Source organism: Nothobranchius furzeri, chromosome 2 (genome assembly GCF_043380555.1).
Source record: "Nothobranchius furzeri strain GRZ-AD chromosome 2, NfurGRZ-RIMD1, whole genome shotgun sequence".
NCBI classification, from domain to species: Eukaryota; Metazoa; Chordata; class Actinopteri; order Cyprinodontiformes; family Nothobranchiidae; genus Nothobranchius; species Nothobranchius furzeri.
The window spans coordinates 19,204,224-19,222,540 of NC_091742.1; the positions used below are offsets into that span (position 1 = coordinate 19,204,224).

The window sequence follows — 18,317 nt, forward strand, 5'->3', positions numbered from 1 at the left end:
ATTTAGTGAAATAACGTTAGTGTCAATCGGGGCAAAATTATGCCATGTAAAGGGATGGACTACTCACAAGTCTCTGTGGCGCAATTGGACAGCGCGTTCGGCTGTTAACCGAAAGGTTGGTGGTTCGAGCCCACCCAGGGACGTGTAATATGTCCTTGCCGAAAATAAGGACATTGCGCTCCTATGAAAAACATGATTAATGAACTTGCAAACTGTCAACCTGTTGAGCAATTTCAGCCCAGGTTCTATGCATGAATTCAGATCTGCTTATGTTTCACAAGAAAATTCCATTTGTGTGATCAGTAATTTTTGGGGAGTTCACTTGTTTTATTAACCTGACCACTGGAAAGTTTATACGACATTAACGATGTTCCATACATCCATCAGTTTACAGGGGGCTGGTGCCTATCTCCAGCAGTCTCTAGGAAAACAGGTGGGGTACAGGTTGACAGTCCATTGCAGGTCCACTTGTGTAGTTATAACAATTAAGTGAAACAGCGTTAGTGTCAATCGGGGAAAAATTATGCCATGTAAAGGGTTGGGACATTTCACAAGTCTCTGTGGCGCAATTGATTAGCGCGTTCGGCTGTTAACCGAAAGGTTGGTGGTTCGAGCCCACCCAGGGACGTGTAATATGTCCTTGCCGAAAATTAAGGACATTGCGCTTGTATGAAAAACAAGATTAATGAACTTGCAAACTGTCAACCTGTTGAGCAATTTCAGCCCAGGTTCAATGCATGAATTCAGATTCCCTTATGTTTCACAAGAAAATTCAATTTGTGTGATCAGTCTTTTGGGGGAGTTCACTTGTTTGAAAAACCTGACCACTGGAAAGTTTATACGACATTAACGATGTTCCATACATCCATCAGTTTACTGGGGGCTGGTGCCTATCTCCAGCAGTCTCTAGGCAAACAGGTGGGGTACAGGTTGACAGTCCATTGCAGGTCCACTTGTGTAGTTATAACAATTAAGTGAAACAGCGTTAGTGTCAATCGGGGCAAAATTATGCCATGTAAAGGGTTGGGACATTTCACAAGTCTCTGTGGCGCAATTGGTTAGCGCGTTCGGCTGTTAACCGAAAGGTTGGTGGTTCGAGCCCACCCAGGGACGTGTAATATGTCCTTGCTAAATATTAAGGGCATTGCATATCTATGAAAAACAAGATTAATGAACTTGCAAACTGTCAACATATTGAGCAATTTTAGCCCAGGTTCAACGCATGAATTCAGATCAGCTTATGTTTCACAAGAAATTTCAATTTGTGTGATCAGTAATTTTTGGGGAGTTCACTTGTTTTATTAACCTGACCACTGGAAAGTTTATACGACATTAACGATGTTCCATACATCCATCAGTTTACTGGGGGCTGGTGCCTATCTCCAGCAGTCTCTAGGCAAACAGGTGGGGTACAGGTTGACAGTCCATTGCAGGTCCACTTGTGTAGTTATAACAATTAAGTGAAACAGCGTTAGTGTCAATCGGGGCAAAATTATGCAATGTAAAGGGTTGGGACATTTCACAAGTCTCTGTGGCGCAATTGGTTAGCGCGTTCGGCTGTTAACCGAAAGGTTGGTGGTTCGAGCCCACCCAGGGACGTGTAATATGTCCTTGCCGAAAATTAAGGACATTGCGCTTCTATGAAAAACAAGATTAATGAACTTGCAAACTGTCAACCTGTTGAGCAATTTCAGCCCAGGTTCAATGCATGAATTCAGATTCCCTTATGTTTCACAAGAAAATTCAATTTGTGTGATCAGTCTTTTGGGGGAGTTCAATTGTTTGAAAAACCTGACCGCTGGATAGTTTATACGACATTAACAAGGTTCCATATATCCATCAGTTTACTGGGGGCTGGTGCCTATCTCCAGCAGTCTCTAGGCAAACAGGTGGGGTACAGGTTGACAGTCCATTGCAGGTCCACTTGTCCAGTTATAACAATTAAGTCAAAAAGCGTTAGTGTCAAGTGAGACAAAATTATACCACATCAAGTGTATTCATTTCCACAAGTCTCTGTGGCGCATTTGGTTAGCGCGTTCGGCTGTTAACCGAAAGGTTGGTGGTTCGAGCCCACCCAGGGACGTGTAATATGTCCTTGTTAAAAATTAAGGGCATTGCATATCTATGAAAAACAAGATTAATGAACTTGCAAACTGTCAACCTATTGAGCAATTTTAGCCCAGGTTCAACGCATGAATTCAGATCAGCTTATGTTTCACAAGAAATTTCAATTTGTGTGATCAGTAATTTTTGGGGAGTTCACTTGTTTTATTAACCTGACCACTGGAAAGTTTATACGACATTAACGATGTTCCATACATCCATCAGTTTACTGGGGGCTGGTGCCTATCTCCAGCAGTCTCTAGGCAAACAGGTGGGGTACAGGTTGACAGTCCATTGCAGGTCCACTTGTGTAGTTATAACAATTAAGTGAAACAGCGTTAGTGTCAATCGGGGCAAAATTATGCAATGTAAAGGGTTGGGACATTTCACAAGTCTCTGTGGCGCAATTGGTTAGCGCGTTCGGCTGTTAACCGAAAGGTTGGTGGTTCGAGCCCACCCAGGGACGTGTAATATGTCCTTGCCGAAAATTAAGGACATTGCGCTTCTATGAAAAACAAGATTAATGAACTTGCAAACTGTCAACCTGTTGAGCAATTTCAGCCCAGGTTCAATGCATGAATTCAGATTCCCTTATGTTTCACAAGAAAATTCAATTTGTGTGATCAGTCTTTTGGGGGAGTTCAATTGTTTGAAAAACCTGACCGCTGGATAGTTTATACGACATTAACAAGGTTCCATATATCCATCAGTTTACTGGGGGCTGGTGCCTATCTCCAGCAGTCTCTAGGCAAACAGGTGGGGTACAGGTTGACAGTCCATTGCAGGTCCACTTGTCCAGTTATAACAATTAAGTCAAAAAGCGTTAGTGTCAAGTGAGACAAAATTATACCACATCAAGTGTATTCATTTCCACAAGTCTCTGTGGCGCAATTGGTTAGCGCGTTCGGCTGTTAACCGAAAGGTTGGTGGTTCGAGCCCACCCAGGGACGTGTAATATGTCCTTGCTAAAAATTAAGGGCATTGCATATCTATGAAAAACAAGATTAATGAACTTGCAAACTGTCAACCTATTGAGCAATTTTAGCCCAGGTTCAACGCATGAATTCAGATCAGCTTATGTAGTTATAACAATTAAGTGAAACAGCGTTAGTGTCAATCGGGGCAAAATTATGCCATGTAAAGGGTTGGGACATTTCACAAGTCTCTGTGGCGCAATTGGTTAGCGCGTTCGGCTGTTAACCGAAAGGTTGGTGGTTCGAGCCCACCCAGGGACGTGTAATATGTCCTTGCCGAAAATTAAGGACATTGCGCTTGTATGAAAAACAAGATTAATGAACTTGCAAACTGTCAACCTGTTGAGCAATTTCAGCCCAGGTTCAATGCATGAATTCAGATTCCCTTATGTTTCACAAGAAAATTCAATTTGTGTGATCAGTCTTTTGGGGGAGTTCACTTGTTTGAAAAACCTGACCACTGGAAAGTTTATACGACATTAACGATGTTCCATACATCCATCAGTTTACTGGGGGCTGGTGCCTATCTCCAGCAGTCTCTAGGCAAACAGGTGGGGTACAGGTTGACAGTCCATTGCAGGTCCACTTGTGCAGTTATAACAATTAAGTGAAATAACGTTAGTGTCAATCGGGGAAAAATTATGCCATGTAAAGGGTTGGATCACTCACAAGTCTCTGTGGCGCAATTGGACAGCGCGTTCGGCTGTTAACCGAAAGGTTGGTGGTTCGAGCCCACCCAGGGACGGGTAATATGTCCTTGCCGAAAATAAGGACATTGCGCTCCTATGAAAAACAAGATTAATGAACTTGCAAACTGTCAACCTGTTGAGCAATTTCAGCCCAGGTTCTATGCATGAATTCAGATCTGCTTATGTTTCACAAGAAAATTCCATTTGTGTGATCAGTTTTTCTGGGGAGTTCACTTGTTCTATAAACCTGACCGCTGGATAGTTTGTACGACATTAACGAGGTTCCATATATACATCAGTTTACAGGGGGCTGGTGCCTATCTCCAGCAGTCTCTAGGCAAACAGGTGGGGTACAGGTTGACAGTCCATTGCAGGTCCACTTGTGTAGTTATAACAATTAAGTGAAACAGCGTTAGTGTCAATCGGGGCAAAATTATGCCATGTAAAGGGTTGGGACATTTCACAAGTCTCTGTGGCGCAATTGGTTAGCGTGTTCGGCTGTTAACCGAAAGGTTGGTGGTTCGAGCCCACCCAGGGACGTGTAATATGTCCTTGTTAAAAATTAAGGGCATTGCATATCTATGAAAAACAAGATTAATGAACTTGCAAACTGTCAACCTATTGAGCAATTTTAGCCCAGGTTCAACGCATGAATTCAGATCAGCTTATGTTTCACAAGAAATTTCAATTTGTGTGATCAGTAATTTTTGGGGAGTTCACTTGTTTTATTAACCTGACCACTGGAAAGTTTATACGACATTAACGATGTTCCATACATCCATCAGTTTACTGGGGGCTGGTGCCTATCTCCAGCAGTCTCTAGGCAAACAGGTGGGGTACAGGTTGACAGTCCATTGCAGGTCCACTTGTGTAGTTATAACAATTAAGTGAAACAGCGTTAGTGTCAATCGGGGCAAAATTATGCAATGTAAAGGGTTGGGACATTTCACAAGTCTCTGTGGCGCAATTGGTTAGCGCGTTCGGCTGTTAACCGAAAGGTTGGTGGTTCGAGCCCACCCAGGGACGTGTAATATGTCCTTGCCGAAAATTAAGGACATTGCGCTTCTATGAAAAACAAGATTAATGAACTTGCAAACTGTCAACCTGTTGAGCAATTTCAGCCCAGGTTCAATGCATGAATTCAGATTCCCTTATGTTTCACAAGAAAATTCAATTTGTGTGATCAGTCTTTTGGGGGAGTTCAATTGTTTGAAAAACCTGACCGCTGGATAGTTTATACGACATTAACAAGGTTCCATATATCCATCAGTTTACTGGGGGCTGGTGCCTATCTCCAGCAGTCTCTAGGCAAACAGGTGGGGTACAGGTTGACAGTCCATTGCAGGTCCACTTGTCCAGTTATAACAATTAAGTCAAAAAGCGTTAGTGTCAAGTGAGACAAAATTATACCACATCAAGTGTATTCATTTCCACAAGTCTCTGTGGCGCAATTGGTTAGCGCGTTCGGCTGTTAACCGAAAGGTTGGTGGTTCGAGCCCACCCAGGGACGTGTAATATGTCCTTGTTAAAAATTAAGGGCATTGCATATCTATGAAAAACAAGATTAATGAACTTGCAAACTGTCAACCTATTGAGCAATTTTAGCCCAGGTTCAATGCATGAATTCAGATCAGCTTATGTTTCACAAGAAATTTCAATTTGTGTGATCAGTAATTTTTGGGGAGTTCACTTGTTTTATTAACCTGACCACTGGAAAGTTTATACGACATTAACGATGTTCCATACATCCATCAGTTTACTGGGGGCTGGTGCCTATCTCCAGCAGTCTCTAGGCAAACAGGTGGGGTACAGGTTGACAGTCCATTGCAGGTCCACTTGTGCAGTTATAACAATTTAGTGAAATAACGTTAGTGTCAATCGGGGCAAAATTATGCCATGTAAAGGGATGGAAAAATCACAAGTCTCTGTGGCGCAATTGGACAGTGCGTTCGGCTGTTAACCGAAAGGTTGGTGGTTCGAGCCCACCCAGGGACGTGTAATATGTCCTTGCCGAAAATAAGGACATTGCGCTCCTATGAAAAACATGATTAATGAACTTGCAAACTGTCAACCTGTTGAGCAATTTCAGCCCAGGTTCTATGCATGAATTCAGATCTGCTTATGTTTCACAAGAAAATTCCATTTGTGTGATCAGTAGTTTTTGGGGAGTTCACTTGTTTTATTAACCTGACCACTGGAAAGTTTATACGACATTAACGATGTTCCATACATCCATCAGTTTACAGGGGGCTGGTGCCTATCTCCAGCAGTCTCTAGGCAAACAGGTGGGGTACAGGTTGACAGTCCATTGCAGGTCCACTTGTGTAGTTATAACAATTAAGTGAAACAGCGTTAGTGTCAATCGGGGAAAAATTATGCCATGTAAAGGGTTGGGACATTTCACAAGTCTCTGTGGCGCAATTGATTAGCTCGTTCGGCTGTTAACCGAAAGGTTGGTGGTTCGAGCCCACCCAGGGACGTGTAATATGTCCTTGCCGAAAATTAAGGACATTGCGCTTCTATGAAAAACAAGATTAATGAACTTGCAAACTGTCAACCTGTTAAGCAATTTCAGCCCAGGTTCAATGCATGAATTCAGATTCCCTTATGTTTCACAAGAAAATTCAATTTGTGTGATCAGTCTTTTGGGGGAGTTCAATTGTTTGAAAAACCTGACCGCTGGAGAGTTTATACGACATTAACAAGGTTCCATATATCCATCAGTTTACTGGGGGCTGGTGCCTATCTCCAGCAGTCTCTAGGCAAACAGGTGGGGTACAGGTTGACAGTCCATTGCAGGTCCACTTGTCCAGTTATAACAATTAAGTCAAAAAGCGTTAGTGTCAAGCGAGACAAAATTATACCACATCAAGTGTATTCCTTTCCACAAGTCTCTGTGGCGCAATTGGTTAGCGCGTTCGGCTGTTAACCGAAAGGTTGGTGGTTCGAGCCCACCCAGGGACGTGTAATTTGTCCTTGCTAAAAATTAAGGGCATTGCATATCTATGAAAAACAAGATTAATGAACTTGCAAATTGTCAACCTATTGAGCAATTTTAGCCCAGGTTCAATGCATGAATTCAGATTCCCTTATGTTTCACAAGAAAATTCAATTTGTGTGATCAGTCTTTTGGGGGAGTTCAATTGTTTGAAAAACCTGACCGCTGGATAGTTTATAGGACATTAACAAGGTTCCATATATCCATCAGTTTACTGGGGGCTGGTGCCTATCTCCAGCAGTCTCTAGGCAAACAGGTGGGGTACAGGTTGACAGTCCATTGCAGGTCCACTTGTCCAGTTATAACAATTAAGTCAAAAAGCGTTAGTGTCAAGCGAGACAAAATTATACCACATCAAGTGTATTCATTTCCACAAGTCTCTGTGGCGCAATTGGTTAGCGCGTTCGGCTGTTAACCGAAAGGTTGGTGGTTCGAGCCCACCCAGGGACGTGTAATATGTCCTTGCTAAAAATTAAGGGCATTGCATATCTATGAAAAACAAGATTAATGAACTTGCAAACTGTCAACCTATTGAGCAATTTTAGCCCAGGTTCAACGCATGAATTCAGATCAGCTTATGTAGTTATAACAATTAAGTGAAACAGCGTTAGTGTCAATCGGGACAAAATTATGCCATGTAAAGGGTTGGGACATTTCACAAGTCTCTGTGGCGCAATTGGTTAGCGCGTTCGGCTGTTAACCGAAAGGTTGGTGGTTCGAGCCCACCCAGGGACGTGTAATATGTCCTTGCCGAAAATTAAGGACATTGCACTTGTATGAAAAACAAGATTAATGAACTTGCAAACTGTCAACCTGTTGAGCAAGTTCAGCCCAGGTTCAATGCATGAATTCAGATTCCCTTATGTTTCACAAGAAAATTCAATTTGTGTGATCAGTCTTTTGGGGGAGTTCACTTGTTTGAAAAACCTGACCACTGGAAAGTTTATACGACATTAACGATGTTCCATACATCCATCAGTTTACTGGGGGCTGGTGCCTATCTCCAGCAGTCTCTAGGCAAACAGGTGGGGTACAGGTTGACAGTCCATTGCAGGTCCACTTGTGCAGTTATAACAATTAAGTGAAATAACGTTAGTGTCAATCGGGGAAAAATTATGCCATGTAAAGGGTTGGATCACTCACAAGTCTCTGTGGCGCAATTGGACAGCGCGTTCGGCTGTTAACCGAAAGGTTGGTGGTTCGAGCCCACCCAGGGACGGGTAATATGTCCTTGCCGAAAATAAGGACATTGCGCTCCTATGAAAAACAAGATTAATGAACTTGCAAACTGTCAACCTGTTGAGCAATTTCAGCCCAGGTTCTATGCATGAATTCAGATCTGCTTATGTTTCACAAGAAAATTCCATTTGTGTGATCAGTTTTTCTGGGGAGTTCACTTGTTCTATAAACCTGACCGCTGGATAGTTTGTACGACATTAACGAGGTTCCATATATACATCAGTTTACAGGGGGCTGGTGCCTATCTCCAGCAGTCTCTAGGCAAACAGGTGGGGTACAGGTTGACAGTCCATTGCAGGTCCACTTGTGTAGTTATAACAATTAAGTGAAACAGCGTTAGTGTCAATCGGGGCAAAATTATGCCATGTAAAGGGTTTGAACATTTCACAAGACCTTTTGGCGCAATTGGTTAGCGCGTTCGGCTGTTAAGCAAAAGGTTGGTGGTACGAGCCCACCCAGGGACGTGTAATATGTCTTTGCCGAAAATTAAGGACATTGCGCTTCTATGAAAAACAAGATTAATGAACTTGCAAACTGTCAACCTGTTGAGAAATTTCAGCCCAGGTTCAATGCATGAATTCAGTTTCCCTTATGTTTCACAAGAAAATTCAATTTGTGTGATCAGTCTTTTGGGGGAGTTCAATTGTTTGAAAAACCTGACCGCTGGATAGTTTATACGACATTAACGAGGTTCCATATATCCATCAGTTTACTGGGGGCTGGTGCCTATCTCCAGCAGTCTCTAGGCAAACAGGTGGGGTACAGGTTGACAGTCCATTGCAGGTCCACTTGTGCAGTTATAACAATTAAGTGAAATAACGTTAGTGTCAATCGGGGCAAAATTATGCCATGTAAAGGGTTGGAACACTCACAAGTCTCTGTGGCGCAATTGTACAGCGCATTCTGCTGTTAACCGAAAGGTTGGTGGTTCGAGCCCACCCAGGGACGTGTGCTATGTCCTTGCCGAAAATAAGGACATTGCGCTCCTATGAAAAACAAGATTAATGAACTTGCAAACTGTCAACCTGTTGAGCAATTTTAGCCCACGTTCAACGCATGAATTCAGATCCGCTTATGTTTCACAAGAAAATTCAATTTGTGTGATCAGTTATTTTTGGGGAGTTCACTTGTTCGAAAAACCTGACCGCTGGATAGTTTATACGACATTAACGACATTCCATGCATCCATCAGTTTACAGGGGGCTGGTGCCTTTCTCCAGCAGTCTCTAGGCAAACAGGTGGGATACAGGTTGACAGTCCATTGCAGGTCCACTTGTGCAGTTATAACAATTAAGTGAAACAGCGTTAGTGTCAATCGGGGCAAAATTATGCCATGTAAAGAGTTGGAACACTCATAAGTCTCTGTGGCGCAATTGGACAGCGCGTTCGGCTGTTAACCGAAAGGTTGGTGGTTCGAGCCCACCCAGGGACGTGTAATATGTCCTTGCCGAAAATAAGGACATTGCGCTCCTATGAAAAACAAGATTAATGAACTTGCAAACTGTCAACCTGTTGAGCAATTTCAGCCCAGGTTCTATGCATGAATTCAGATCCGCTTATGTTTGCCAAGAAAATTCCATTTGTGTGATCAGTTTTTCTTGGGAGTTCACTTGTTTTATAAACCTGACCGCTGGATAGTTTATACGACATTAATGAGGTTCCATATATACATCAGTTTAAAGGGGGCTGGTGGCTATCTCCAGCAGTCTCTAGGCAAACAGGTGGGGTACAGGTTGACAGTCCATTGCAGGTCCACTTCTGTAGTTATAACAATTAAGTGAAACAGCGTTAGTGTCAATCGGGGAAAAATTATGCCATGTAAAGGGTTGGAACATTTCAAAAGTCTCTGTGGCGCAATTGGTTAGCGCGTTCGGCTGTTAACCGAAAGGTTGGTGGTTCGAGCCCACCCAGGGACGTGTAATATGTCCTTGCCGAAAATTAAGGACATTGCGCTTCTATGAAAAACAAGACTAATGAACTTGCAAACTGTCAACCTGTTGAGCAATTTCAGCCCAGGTTCAATGCATGAATTCAGATTCCCTTATGTTTCACAAGAAAATTCAATTTGTGTGATCAGTCTTTTGGGGGAGTTCAATTGTTTGAAAAACCTGACCGCTGGATAGTTTATACGACATTAACAAGGTTCCATATATCCATCAGTTTACTGGGGGCTGGTGCCTATCTCCAGCAGTCTCTAGGCAAACAGGTGGGGTACAGGTTGACAGTCCATTGCAGGTCCACTTGTCCAGTTATAACAATTAAGTCAAAAAGCGTTAGTGTCAAGCGATGCAAAATTATACCACGTCCAGTGTTCATTTCCACGTCTCTGTGGCGCAATTGGTTAGCGCGTTCGGCTGTTAACTGAAAGGTTGGTGGTTCGAGCCCACCCAGGGACGTGTAATATGTCCTTGCTAAAAATTAAGGGCATTGCATATCTATGAAAAACAAGATTAATGAACTTGCAAACTGTCAACCTATTGAGCAATTTTAGCCCAGGTTCAACGCATGAATTCAGATCAGCTTATGTTTCACAAGAAAATTCAATTTGTGTGATCAGTAAATTTTGGGGAGTTCACTTGTTTTATTAACCTGACCACTGGAAAGTTTATACGACATTAACGATGTTCCATACATCCATCAGTTTACTGGGGGCTGGTGCCTATCTCCAGCAGTCTCTAGGCAAACAGGTGGGGTACAGGTTGACAGTCCATTGCAGGTCCACTTGTGTAGTTATAACAATTAAGTGAAACAGCGTTAGTGTCAATCGGGGCAAAATTATGCCATGTAAAGGGTTGGAACACTCACAAGTCTCTGTGGCGCAATTGGGACAGCACGTTCGGCTGTTAACCGAAAGGTTGGTGGTTCGAGCGCCCCCAGGGACGTGTAATACGTCCTTGCCGAAAATTAAGGACATTGCGCTTCTATGAAAAACAAGATTAATGAACTTGCAAACTGTCAACCTGTTGAGCAATTTCAGCCCAGGTTCAATGCATGAATTCAGATTCCCTTATGTTTCACAAGAAAATTCAATTTGTGTGATCAGTCTTTTGGGGGAGTTCAATTGTTTGAAAAACCTGACCGCTGGATAGTTTATACGACATTAACAAGGTTCCATATATCCATCAGTTTACTGGGGGCTGGTGCCTATCTCCAGCAGTCTCTAGGCAAACAGGTGGGGTACAGGTTGACAGTCCATTGCAGGTCCACTTGACCAGTTATAACAATTAAGTCAAAAAGCGTTAGTGTCAAGCGAGGCAAAATTATACCACGTCAAGTGTTCATTTCCACGTCTCTGTGGCGCAATTGGTTAGCGCGTTCGGCTGTTAACTGAAAGGTTGGTGGTTCGAGCCCACCCAGGGACGTGTAATATGTCCTTGCTAAAAATTAAGGGCATTGCATATCTATGAAAAACAAGATTAATGAACTTGCAAACTGTCAACCTATTGAGCAATTTTAGCCCAGGTTCAACGCATGAATTCAGATCAGCTTATGTTTCACAAGAAAATTCAATTTGTGTGATCAGTAAATTTTGGGGAGTTCACTTGTTTTATTAACCTGACCACTGGAAAGTTTATACGACATTAACGATGTTCCATACATCCATCAGTTTACTGGGGGCTGGTGCCTATCTCCAGCAGTCTCTAGGCAAACAGGTGGGGTACAGGTTGACAGTCCATTGCAGGTCCACTTGTGTAGTTATAACAATTAAGTGAAACAGCGTTAGTGTCAATCGGGGAAAAATTATGCCATGTAAAGGGTTGGAACATTTCACAAGTCTCTGTGGCGCAATTGGTTAGCGCGTTCGGCTGTTAACTGAAAGGTTGGTTGTTCGAGCCCAACCAGGGACGTGTAATATGTCCTTGCCGAAAATTAAGGACATTTGGCTTCTATGAAAAACAAGATTAATGAACTTGCAAACTGTCAACCTGTTGAGCAATTTCAGCCCAGGTTCAATGCATGAATTCAGATTCCCTTATGTTTCACAAGAAAATTCAATTTGTGTGATCAGTCTTTTGGGGGAGTTCAATTGTTTGAAAAACCTGACCGCTGGATAGTTTATACGACATTAACAAGGTTCCATATATCCATCAGTTTACTGGGGGCTGGTGCCTATCTCCAGCAGTCTCTAGGCAAACAGGTGGGGTACAGGTTGACAGTCCATTGCAGGTCCACTTGTCCAGTTATAACAATTAAGTCAAAAAGCGTTAGTGTCAAGCGAGACAAAATTATACTACGTCAAGTGTATTTATTTCCACAAGTCTCTGTGGCGCAACTGGTTAGCGCGTTCGGCTGTTAACCGAAAGGTTGGTAGTTCGAGCCCACCCAGGGACGTGTAATATGTCCTTGCTAAAAATTAAGGGCATTGCATATCTATGAAAAACAAGATTAATGAACTTGCAAACTGTCAACCTATTGAGCAATTTTAGCCCAGGTTCAACGCATGAATTCAGATCAGCTTATGTTTCACAAGAAATTTCAATTTGTGTGATCAGTAATTTTTGGGGAGTTCACTTGTTTTATTAACCTGACCACTGGAAAGTTTATACGACATTAACGATGTTCCATACATCCATCAGTTTACTGGGGGCTGGTGCCTATCTCCAGCAGTCTCTAGGCAAACAGGTGGGGTACAGGTTGACAGTCCATTGCAGGTCCACTTGTGTAGTTATAACAATTAAGTGAAACAGCGTTAGTGTCAATCGGGGCAAAATTATGCCATGTAAAGGGTTGGGACATTTCACAAGTCTCTGTGGCGCAATTGGTTAGCGCGTTCGGCTGTTAACCGAAAGGTTGGTGGTTCGAGCCCACCCAGGGACGTGTAATATGTCCTTGCCGAAAATTAAGGACATTGCGCTTCTATGAAAAACAAGATTAATGAACTTGCAAACTGTCAACCTGTTGAGCAATTTCAGCCAAGGTTCAATGCATGAATTCAGATTCCCTTATGTTTCACAAGAAAATTCAATTTGTGTGATCAGTCTTTTGGGGGAGTTCAATTGTTTGAAAAACCTGACCGCTGGATAGTTTATACGACATTAACAAGGTTCCATATATCCATCAGTTTACTGGGGGCTGGTGCCTATCTCCAGCAGTCTCTAGGCAAACAGGTGGGGTACAGGTTGACAGTCCATTGCAGGTCCACTTGTCCAGTTATAACAATTAAGTCAAAAAGCGTTAGTGTCAAGTGAGACAAAATTATACCACATCAAGTGTATTCATTTCCACAAGTCTCTGTGGCGCAATTGGTTAGCGCGTTCGGCTGTTAACTGAAAGGTTGGTGGTTCGAGCCCACCCAGGGACGTGTAATATGTCCTTGCTAAAAATTAAGGGCATTGCATATCTATGAAAAACAAGATTAATGAACTTGCAAACTGTCAACCTATTGAGCAATTTTAGCCCAGGTTCAACGCATGAATTCAGATCAGCTTATGTTTCACAAGAAAATTCAATTTGTGTGATCAGTAAATTTTGGGGAGTTCACTTGTTTTATTAACCTGACCACTGGAAAGTTTATACGACATTAACGATGTTCCATACATCCATCAGTTTACTGGGGGCTGGTGCCTATCTCCAGCAGTCTCTAGGCAAACAGGTGGGGTACAGGTTGACAGTCCATTGCAGGTCCACTTGTGTAGTTATAACAATTAAGTGAAACAGCGTTAGTGTCAATCGGGGAAAAATTATGCCATGTAAAGGGTTGGAACACTCACAAGTCTCTGTGGCGCAATTGGGACAGCGCGTTCGGCTGTTAACCGAAAGGTTGGTGGTTCGAGCCCACCCAGGGACGTGTAATACGTCCTTGCCGAAAATTAAGGACATTGCGCTTCTATGAAAAACAAGATTAATGAACTTGCAAACTGTCAACCTGTTGAGCAATTTCAGCCCAGGTTCAATGCATGAATTCAGATTCCCTTATGTTTCACAAGAAAATTCAATTTGTGTGATCAGTCTTTTGGGGGAGTTCAATTGTTTGAAAAACCTGACCGCTGGATAGTTTATACGACATTAACAAGGTTCCATATATCCATCAGTTTACTGGGGGCTGGTGCCTATCTCCAGCAGTCTCTAGGCAAACAGGTGGGGTACAGGTTGACAGTCCATTGCAGGTCCACTTGACCAGTTATAACAATTAAGTCAAAAAGCGTTAGTGTCAAGCGAGGCAAAATTATACCACGTCAAGTGTTCATTTCCACGTCTCTGTGGCGCAATTGGTTAGCGCGTTCGGCTGTTAACTGAAAGGTTGGTGGTTCGAGCCCACCCAGGGACGTGTAATATGTCCTTGCTAAAAATTAAGGGCATTGCATATCTATGAAAAACAAGATTAATGAACTTGCAAACTGTCAACCTATTGAGCAATTTTAGCCCAGGTTCAACGCATGAATTCAGATCAGCTTATGTTTCACAAGAAAATTCAATTTGTGTGATCAGTAAATTTTGGGGAGTTCACTTGTTTTATTAACCTGACCACTGGAAAGTTTATACGACATTAACGATGTTCCATACATCCATCAGTTTACTGGGGGCTGGTGCCTATCTCCAGCAGTCTCTAGGCAAACAGGTGGGGTACAGGTTGACAGTCCATTGCAGGTCCACTTGTGTAGTTATAACAATTAAGTGAAACAGCGTTAGTGTCAATCGGGGAAAAATTATGCCATGTAAAGGGTTGGAACATTTCACAAGTCTCTGTGGCGCAATTGGTTAGCGCGTTCGGCTGTTAACTGAAAGGTTGGTTGTTCGAGCCCAACCAGGGACGTGTAATATGTCCTTGCCGATAATTAAGGACATTTGGCTTCTATGAAAAACAAGATTAATGAACTTGCAAACTGTCAACCTGTTGAGCAATTTCAGCCCAGGTTCAATGCATGAATTCAGATTCCCTTATGTTTCACAAGAAAATTCAATTTGTGTGATCAGTCTTTTGGGGGAGTTCAATTGTTTGAAAAACCTGACCGCTGGATAGTTTATACGACATTAACAAGGTTCCATATATCCATCAGTTTACTGGGGGCTGGTGCCTATCTCCAGCAGTCTCTAGGCAAACAGGTGGGGTACAGGTTGACAGTCCATTGCAGGTCCACTTGTCCAGTTATAACAATTAAGTCAAAAAGCGTTAGTGTCAAGTGAGACAAAATTATACCACGTCAAGTGTATCCCACAAGTCTCTGTGGCGCAACTGGTTAGCGCGTTCGGCTGTTAACCGAAAGTTTGGTGGTTCGAGCCCACCCAGGGACGTGTAATATGTCCTTGCTAAAAATTAAGGGCATTGCATATCTATGAAAAACAAGATTAATGAATTTGCAAACTGTCAACCTATTGAGCAATTTTAGCCCAGGTTCAACGCATGAATTCAGATCAGCTTATGTTTCACAAGAAATTTCAATTTGTGTGATCAGTAATTTTTGGGGAGTTCACTTGTTTTATTAACCTGACCACTGGAAAGTTTATACGACATTAACGATGTTCCATACATCCATCAGTTTACTGGGGGCTGGTGCCTATCTCCAGCAGTCTCTAGGCAAACAGGTGGGGTACAGGTTGACAGTCCATTGCAGGTCCACTTGTGTAGTTATAACAATTAAGTGAAACAGCGTTAGTGTCAATCGGGGAAAAATTATGCCATGTAAAGGGTTGGATCATTTCACAAGTCTCTGTGGCGCAATTGGTTAGCGCGTTCGGCTGTTAACCGAAAGGTTGGTAGTTCGAGCCCACCCAGGGACGTGTAATATGTCCTTGCCGAAAATTAAGGACATTGCGCTTCTATGAAAAACAAGATTAATGAACTTGCAAACTGTCAACCTGTTGAGCAATTTCAGCCCAGGTTCAATGCATGAATTCAGATTCCCTTATGTTTCACAAGAAAATTCAATTTGTGTGATCAGTCTTTTGGGGGAGTTCAATTGTTTGAAAAACCTGACCGCTGGATAGTTTATATGACATTAACAAGGTTCCATATATCCATCAGTTTACTGGGGGCTGGTGCCTATCTCCAGCAGTCTCTAGGCAAACAGGTGGGGTACAGGTTGACAGTCCATTGCAGGTCCACTTGTCCAGTTATAACAATTAAGTCAAAAAGCGTTAGTGTCAAGCGAGACAAAATTATACCACATCAAGTGTATTCATTTCCACAATTCTCTGTGGCGCAATTGGTTAGCGCGTTCGGCTGTTAACCAAAAGGTTGGTGGTTCGAGCCCACCCAGGGACGTGTAATATGTCCTTGCTAAAAATTAAGGGCATTGCATATCTATGAAAAACAAGATTAATGAACTTGCAAACTGTCAACCTATTGAGCAATTTTAGCCCAGATTCAATGCATGAATTCAGATCAGCTTATGTTTCACAAGAAATTTCAATTCGTGTGATCAGTAATTTTTGGGGAGTTCACTTGTTTTATTAACCTGACCACTGGAAAGTTTATACGACATTAACGATGTTCCATACATCCATCAGTTTACTGGGGGCTGGTGCCTATCTCCAGCAGTCTCTAGGCAAACAGGTGGGGTACAGGTTGACAGTCCATTGCAGGTCCACTTGTGCCGTTATAACAATTAAGTGAAACAGCGTTAGTGTCAATCGGGGCAAAATTATGCCATGTAAAGGGTTGGAATACTCACAAGTCTCTGTGGCGCAATTGGACAGCGCGTTCGGCTGTTAACCGAAAGGTTGGTGGTTCGAGCCCACCCAGGGACGTGTAATATGTCCTTGCCGAAAATAAGGACATTGCGCTCCTATGAAAAACATGATTAATGAACTTGCAAACTGTCAACCTGTTGAGCAATTTCAGCCCAGGTTCTATGCATGAATTCAGATCTGCTTATGTTTCACAAGAAAATTCCATTTGTGTGATCAGTTTTTCTGGGGAGTTCACTTGTTTTATAAACCTGACCGCTGGATAGTTTGTACGACATTAACGAGGTTCCATATATACATCAGTTTACAGGGGGCTGGTGCCTATCTCCAGCAGTCTCTAGGCAAACAGGTGGGGTACAGGTTGACAGTCCATTGCAGGTCCACTTGTGTAGTTATAACAATTAAGTGAAACAGCGTTAGTGTCAATCGGGGAAAAATTATGCCATGTAAAGGGTTGGATCATTTCACAAGTCTCTGTGGCGCAATTGGTTAGCGCGTTCGGCTGTTAACCGAAAGGTTGGTAGTTCGAGCCCACCCAGGGACGTGTAATATGTCCTTGCCGAAAATTAAGGACATTGCGCTTCTATGAAAAACAAGATTAATGAAATGCAAACTGTCAACCTGTTGAGCAATTTCAGCCCAGGTTCAATGCATGAATTCAGATTCCCTTATGTTTCACAAGAAAATTCAATTTGTGTTATCAGTAAATTTTGGGGAGTTCACTTGTTTTATTAACCTGACCACTGGAAAGTTTATACGACATTAACGATGTTCCATACATCCATCAGTTTACTTGGGGCTGGTGCCTATCTCCAGCAGTCTCTAGGCAAACAGGTGGGGTACAGGTTGACAGTCCATTGCAGGTCCTCTTGTGTAGTTATAACAATTAAGTGAAACAGCGTTAGTGTCAATCGGGGCAAAATTATGCCATGTAAAGAGTTGGAACACTCATAAGTCTCTGTGGCGCAATTGGACAGCGCGTTCGGCTGTTAAACGAAAGGTTGGTGGTTCGAGCCCACCCAGGGACGTGTAATATGTCCTTGCCGAAAATTAAGGACATTGCGCTTCTATGAAAAACAAGATTAATGAACTTGCAAACTGTCAACCTGTTGAGCAATTTCAGCCAAGGTTCAATGCATGAATTCAGATTCCCTTATGTTTCACAAGAAAATTCAATTTGTGTGATCAGTCTTTTGGGGGAGTTCAATTGTTTGAAAAACCTGACCGCTGGATAGTTTATACGACATTAACAAGGTTCCATATATCCATCAGTTTACTGGGGGCTGGTGCCTATCTCCAGCAGTCTCTAGGCAAACAGGTGGGGTACAGGTTGACAGTCCATTGCAGGTCCACTTGTCCAGTTATAACAATTAAGTCAAAAAGCGTTAGTGTCAAGTGAGACAAAATTATACCACATCAAGTGTATTCATTTCCACAAGTCTCTGTGGCGCAATTGGTTAGCGCGTTCGGCTGTTAACCGAAAGGTTGGTGGTTCGAGCCCACCCAGGGACGTGTAATATGTCCTTGCTAAAAATTAAGGGCATTGCATATCTATGAAAAACAAGATTAATGAACTTGCAAACTGTCAACCTATTGAGCAATTTTAGCCCAGGTTCAATGCATGAATTCAGATCAGCTTATGTTTCACAAGAAATTTCAATTTGTGTGATCAGTAATTTTTGGGGA

General features: G+C 42.6%; 34 non-coding genes across 34 annotated transcripts; all 34 read left to right on the forward strand.

Moving 5' to 3' along the window:
* Positions 1-69: 69 nt before the first annotated feature.
* trnan-guu (transfer RNA asparagine (anticodon GUU)) lies at positions 70-143 on the forward strand. The gene has a single exon. It is a non-coding gene; the product is annotated as a tRNA-Asn (tRNA).
* A 411-nt stretch (positions 144-554) lies between these two features.
* Positions 555-628, forward strand: trnan-guu (transfer RNA asparagine (anticodon GUU)). The gene has a single exon. It is a non-coding gene; the product is annotated as a tRNA-Asn (tRNA).
* Positions 629-1,039: 411 nt separating this feature from the next.
* On the forward strand, positions 1,040-1,113 carry trnan-guu (transfer RNA asparagine (anticodon GUU)). The gene has a single exon. It is a non-coding gene; the product is annotated as a tRNA-Asn (tRNA).
* Positions 1,114-1,525: 412 nt separating this feature from the next.
* On the forward strand, positions 1,526-1,599 carry trnan-guu (transfer RNA asparagine (anticodon GUU)). Its single transcript has one exon. It is a non-coding gene; the product is annotated as a tRNA-Asn (tRNA).
* A 410-nt stretch (positions 1,600-2,009) lies between these two features.
* Positions 2,010-2,083, forward strand: trnan-guu (transfer RNA asparagine (anticodon GUU)). Its single transcript has one exon. It is a non-coding gene; the product is annotated as a tRNA-Asn (tRNA).
* A 412-nt stretch (positions 2,084-2,495) lies between these two features.
* On the forward strand, positions 2,496-2,569 carry trnan-guu (transfer RNA asparagine (anticodon GUU)). The gene has a single exon. It is a non-coding gene; the product is annotated as a tRNA-Asn (tRNA).
* Positions 2,570-2,979: 410 nt separating this feature from the next.
* On the forward strand, positions 2,980-3,053 carry trnan-guu (transfer RNA asparagine (anticodon GUU)). Its single transcript has one exon. It is a non-coding gene; the product is annotated as a tRNA-Asn (tRNA).
* A 211-nt stretch (positions 3,054-3,264) lies between these two features.
* On the forward strand, positions 3,265-3,338 carry trnan-guu (transfer RNA asparagine (anticodon GUU)). Its single transcript has one exon. It is a non-coding gene; the product is annotated as a tRNA-Asn (tRNA).
* Positions 3,339-3,748: 410 nt separating this feature from the next.
* Positions 3,749-3,822, forward strand: trnan-guu (transfer RNA asparagine (anticodon GUU)). Its single transcript has one exon. It is a non-coding gene; the product is annotated as a tRNA-Asn (tRNA).
* A 410-nt stretch (positions 3,823-4,232) lies between these two features.
* On the forward strand, positions 4,233-4,306 carry trnan-guu (transfer RNA asparagine (anticodon GUU)). The gene has a single exon. It is a non-coding gene; the product is annotated as a tRNA-Asn (tRNA).
* A 412-nt stretch (positions 4,307-4,718) lies between these two features.
* Positions 4,719-4,792, forward strand: trnan-guu (transfer RNA asparagine (anticodon GUU)). Its single transcript has one exon. It is a non-coding gene; the product is annotated as a tRNA-Asn (tRNA).
* A 410-nt stretch (positions 4,793-5,202) lies between these two features.
* On the forward strand, positions 5,203-5,276 carry trnan-guu (transfer RNA asparagine (anticodon GUU)). Its single transcript has one exon. It is a non-coding gene; the product is annotated as a tRNA-Asn (tRNA).
* A 411-nt stretch (positions 5,277-5,687) lies between these two features.
* On the forward strand, positions 5,688-5,761 carry trnan-guu (transfer RNA asparagine (anticodon GUU)). The gene has a single exon. It is a non-coding gene; the product is annotated as a tRNA-Asn (tRNA).
* Positions 5,762-6,172: 411 nt separating this feature from the next.
* On the forward strand, positions 6,173-6,246 carry trnan-guu (transfer RNA asparagine (anticodon GUU)). The gene has a single exon. It is a non-coding gene; the product is annotated as a tRNA-Asn (tRNA).
* Positions 6,247-6,656: 410 nt separating this feature from the next.
* Positions 6,657-6,730, forward strand: trnan-guu (transfer RNA asparagine (anticodon GUU)). Its single transcript has one exon. It is a non-coding gene; the product is annotated as a tRNA-Asn (tRNA).
* A 410-nt stretch (positions 6,731-7,140) lies between these two features.
* trnan-guu (transfer RNA asparagine (anticodon GUU)) lies at positions 7,141-7,214 on the forward strand. The gene has a single exon. It is a non-coding gene; the product is annotated as a tRNA-Asn (tRNA).
* Positions 7,215-7,425: 211 nt separating this feature from the next.
* On the forward strand, positions 7,426-7,499 carry trnan-guu (transfer RNA asparagine (anticodon GUU)). Its single transcript has one exon. It is a non-coding gene; the product is annotated as a tRNA-Asn (tRNA).
* A 410-nt stretch (positions 7,500-7,909) lies between these two features.
* Positions 7,910-7,983, forward strand: trnan-guu (transfer RNA asparagine (anticodon GUU)). Its single transcript has one exon. It is a non-coding gene; the product is annotated as a tRNA-Asn (tRNA).
* A 1,378-nt stretch (positions 7,984-9,361) lies between these two features.
* trnan-guu (transfer RNA asparagine (anticodon GUU)) lies at positions 9,362-9,435 on the forward strand. The gene has a single exon. It is a non-coding gene; the product is annotated as a tRNA-Asn (tRNA).
* Positions 9,436-9,845: 410 nt separating this feature from the next.
* Positions 9,846-9,919, forward strand: trnan-guu (transfer RNA asparagine (anticodon GUU)). Its single transcript has one exon. It is a non-coding gene; the product is annotated as a tRNA-Asn (tRNA).
* A 406-nt stretch (positions 9,920-10,325) lies between these two features.
* On the forward strand, positions 10,326-10,399 carry trnan-guu (transfer RNA asparagine (anticodon GUU)). Its single transcript has one exon. It is a non-coding gene; the product is annotated as a tRNA-Asn (tRNA).
* Positions 10,400-11,291: 892 nt separating this feature from the next.
* On the forward strand, positions 11,292-11,365 carry trnan-guu (transfer RNA asparagine (anticodon GUU)). The gene has a single exon. It is a non-coding gene; the product is annotated as a tRNA-Asn (tRNA).
* Positions 11,366-12,261: 896 nt separating this feature from the next.
* trnan-guu (transfer RNA asparagine (anticodon GUU)) lies at positions 12,262-12,335 on the forward strand. The gene has a single exon. It is a non-coding gene; the product is annotated as a tRNA-Asn (tRNA).
* Positions 12,336-12,747: 412 nt separating this feature from the next.
* On the forward strand, positions 12,748-12,821 carry trnan-guu (transfer RNA asparagine (anticodon GUU)). The gene has a single exon. It is a non-coding gene; the product is annotated as a tRNA-Asn (tRNA).
* Positions 12,822-13,231: 410 nt separating this feature from the next.
* Positions 13,232-13,305, forward strand: trnan-guu (transfer RNA asparagine (anticodon GUU)). Its single transcript has one exon. It is a non-coding gene; the product is annotated as a tRNA-Asn (tRNA).
* Positions 13,306-13,716: 411 nt separating this feature from the next.
* On the forward strand, positions 13,717-13,791 carry trnan-guu (transfer RNA asparagine (anticodon GUU)). Its single transcript has one exon. It is a non-coding gene; the product is annotated as a tRNA-Asn (tRNA).
* Positions 13,792-14,197: 406 nt separating this feature from the next.
* On the forward strand, positions 14,198-14,271 carry trnan-guu (transfer RNA asparagine (anticodon GUU)). The gene has a single exon. It is a non-coding gene; the product is annotated as a tRNA-Asn (tRNA).
* Positions 14,272-15,162: 891 nt separating this feature from the next.
* On the forward strand, positions 15,163-15,236 carry trnan-guu (transfer RNA asparagine (anticodon GUU)). Its single transcript has one exon. It is a non-coding gene; the product is annotated as a tRNA-Asn (tRNA).
* Positions 15,237-15,648: 412 nt separating this feature from the next.
* On the forward strand, positions 15,649-15,722 carry trnan-guu (transfer RNA asparagine (anticodon GUU)). The gene has a single exon. It is a non-coding gene; the product is annotated as a tRNA-Asn (tRNA).
* A 410-nt stretch (positions 15,723-16,132) lies between these two features.
* On the forward strand, positions 16,133-16,206 carry trnan-guu (transfer RNA asparagine (anticodon GUU)). Its single transcript has one exon. It is a non-coding gene; the product is annotated as a tRNA-Asn (tRNA).
* A 411-nt stretch (positions 16,207-16,617) lies between these two features.
* trnan-guu (transfer RNA asparagine (anticodon GUU)) lies at positions 16,618-16,691 on the forward strand. The gene has a single exon. It is a non-coding gene; the product is annotated as a tRNA-Asn (tRNA).
* Positions 16,692-17,101: 410 nt separating this feature from the next.
* On the forward strand, positions 17,102-17,175 carry trnan-guu (transfer RNA asparagine (anticodon GUU)). The gene has a single exon. It is a non-coding gene; the product is annotated as a tRNA-Asn (tRNA).
* Positions 17,176-17,585: 410 nt separating this feature from the next.
* Positions 17,586-17,659, forward strand: trnan-guu (transfer RNA asparagine (anticodon GUU)). Its single transcript has one exon. It is a non-coding gene; the product is annotated as a tRNA-Asn (tRNA).
* A 410-nt stretch (positions 17,660-18,069) lies between these two features.
* trnan-guu (transfer RNA asparagine (anticodon GUU)) lies at positions 18,070-18,143 on the forward strand. The gene has a single exon. It is a non-coding gene; the product is annotated as a tRNA-Asn (tRNA).
* The last annotated feature ends 174 nt before the right edge of the window (positions 18,144-18,317 follow it).